We start from the raw sequence: 2969 nt of genomic DNA, 5'->3' as shown, positions 1-2969 counted from the left end.
AAAAAACAATAATAAATATGTTTAGCTAGCCAATATTTAATCCGACAAATGGAAAAAAGGTACTAAATATAATTCTTTTTTAGAGTCAGGGTCTCGTTCCATCGCTCAGGCTGGAATGTAGTGGTGCAATCATAGTTCACGATAACGTGGGCTCAAGCAAGCTCCTGCCTCAGCCTCATGCAGCACTGGGATTACAGGTGTGAACTACCACATCTGGCCCCTACTATTGATGTTCTCAGTCTGACATGCTAATGCTTGCTTTATATGATCTAAATGTATGTTACAATTTCAACTTGCACATGAAACAGGCAAAAGATTAATTATATTTATATTAATTTTAGATGACAAAGGTGATAAAACTTAAGATTTTGCAGTTATGTCTAGAGAAAATTATATTTTATTTGACTGGTATCTATTTATAGATGTTTATTACTTTCTAAGTTTTGCTTTTATAATAAAACTGCAAAATAAACTTGTACATACATCTTTACATACTACTATCAGTTACTTAGGAAGATTTTCTATAGTTATAATTACCATGTCAGACAAACATCCATTTAATATTTTCAAATATGCAGATTCCAACACATACTCTTTAAAAATCACTCAAAGAAATATTTTAATGTCCAATAAATCAACACAAATAAAGTCCTTAGGTATAAGGGAAGATATGTTATAAAAGAAATACAGATGGACATTGTAAAATGTAAACATAAAAATTAACGTATGCCAGGCGTGGTGGCTCACGCCTGTAATCCCAGCACCTTGGGATGCCAAGGTGGGTGGATCACGAGGTCAGGAGATTGAGACCATCCTGGCCAACATGGTGAAACCCTGTCTCTACTAAAATACAAAAAGTTAGCTGGGCGTGGTGGCGTGCACCTGTAATCCCAGCTACTCAGGAGGCTGAGGCTGGAGAATCACTTGAACCCAGGAGGCAGAGGTTGCAGTGAGCCAAGATTGCACCACTGCACTCCAGCCTGGTGACAAAGCAAGACTCCGTCTCAAAAAGTAAAATAAAATAAAACAAAATAACCTCTAAGAAGTTATTCTTAACAAGGTTAACATAGCCACATAAGGAAATGCAAATGTGAAAAGTATTTCTTAAGGATATATAAAAAGAATAAATACTAATAACAGTTTGGATCTAAAGCTCAAATTATTGCAACAAACTGTAAGAGTAGGAACAAAAGGGAAATACTAAAGTATGTGACTCATTCGTTATTTCCAGGCACATTGATAGACGCTAGTGTATTTTTCATGTTAGTAAAGAAATAGAGGTTCATTTTCTTTTAATTTTAATTACTAATTAAATAAAAATAGAATGTTTAATTTCCAAATTACTAGGGGTAAAACAAAAGAGCCAGAAAAACTTGAGCAAAAGCAAAAGACTGAGTGGGAAAAACAGAAGAAAGGCATATAACACAAAGTACAAAACAAGAAGATGGAAGAAGAACAATTATATTATTTAGTATGATAGATGCAAACTTCTTTTTAAATACAAAGAATCTCAAATCATAAAAAACAAAAATCGAAATCCAACTATATGCTATTTGAGATCTACTTAAAACAAAATGACACAGAAGCATAAAGATATGAGTTAAGATATACCAGGTAAATAGAAACGAAATGAAATTAGAATAGCTATATTAGTATCAGACAAAGTAGGTTTAAATAAAAAGCATAAAACAGAACAAGGGCAAGCTGTAAAGTCCACAAAGTGGCCAATTTTCCAGATATCCTCTGGATTATTATCCTTTGGATATCCTCCTACATTCCTGGGCAGTATATATTAGTCACCATTTAATTGCCAGATCTCTTCATATGTTATCCTGGATAATTTGTCTGGACATTATTTGGAATAGAGAGGGAATTTAATTTGGGTACCTAGGGAGCATGGATTTGATATAAGCATTATACTGTTCTGACACATCGAGTGTCTTGAGAGAAACTTAGCTTTTCTTTCCCATCCAGTTTCTTTCTGCTTTTGGTTGCTCTCAACTGCTTTCAGTCCTCCTCCTCCTTCCCTCCCCTCCCAATTTTATAAGAATTATCAGCAGTCCAACCATACGACAGACTGTTAATCTCTTTTACTAAACTGACTGCAGGTTTAAGCTCAATTAGGAGAACAAAATACTAGGGAGTATCAGGAGAGAATACCTCTTCCCTACGTCAACTTCCATGTTGATGTAGTTCAAACAATATACTCCTGTCCTCACAACCACTCTCTCAGTATCTCTTTGGGAGAGAAAGAGTAACTTATCTGATTGGACATCAAAAATTCGACTCCTCCATTTCTGGAAACTATCTTGCCTGCAGAGGGCACACGGTCTCTGGCAAAGGGAGAAAGTGACCGGGAGGATAAATCTGTAAAAGGTGGGATTTGCACATTTGTGGTTTTTATGACTGACGGCACTGCTAAATCTGCTTACCACTGGGGGTAGGTTAGGCAGGAAGCCAAGTCTTACTGGCTTGACATAGATAACAGAGTTCAAGGCTGGCAGAACTACCAGATATTTAGGAGAGATTTCATAAAAGGGAGGGAGCCAAAGAGGAGGAAACCCCAAAATTTGTATATAAAATCCTCCCAAGACCTGTGCTAATCACTAAACTAATCATGAGGCAAGGGAGGGAAACCCAAGAATCATGGCAGAAAATCAGTCACTGAAAAATGAAATAACTAAGTAAAGATTTCAGCACTACCACTACAAAGGAGACAGTTTGGAGTCTGAGTTCAGTCAAGTTAACTGGATTCTAAAATAAAAATTCTTTTTCAGAAAAGCAAAACAGAATCCTCAATCTCTCAAATGTATCATTCAAAATCCCAAGTATCCAATCAAAAAAACACTAGACATATAAAGAAATAGGAAAATGTGACCTATACTCCAGTGGGGAAAAGACAGTCAATAAAAACAGACCCTAGAGATTTCCCAGACACAGGAGGCTGAGGCAGGAGAATCGCTTGAACC

General features: G+C 36.1%; 1 protein-coding gene across 1 annotated transcript in view; it reads right to left on the bottom strand.

Annotated features, from left to right (window-relative positions):
- The window catches only part of ICA1L (islet cell autoantigen 1,69kDa-like), a 96297-nt gene that overhangs the window by 55667 nt on the left and 37661 nt on the right, over positions 1-2969 (bottom strand). The gene's annotated exons all lie outside the window — the stretch shown is intronic.

This window comes from Colobus angolensis, unplaced genomic scaffold, assembly GCF_000951035.1.
Source record: "Colobus angolensis palliatus isolate OR3802 unplaced genomic scaffold, Cang.pa_1.0 Scaffold30, whole genome shotgun sequence".
Taxonomy (NCBI): Eukaryota; Metazoa; Chordata; class Mammalia; order Primates; family Cercopithecidae; genus Colobus; species Colobus angolensis.
This window is presented reverse-complemented; position numbering and strand designations above follow the sequence as displayed.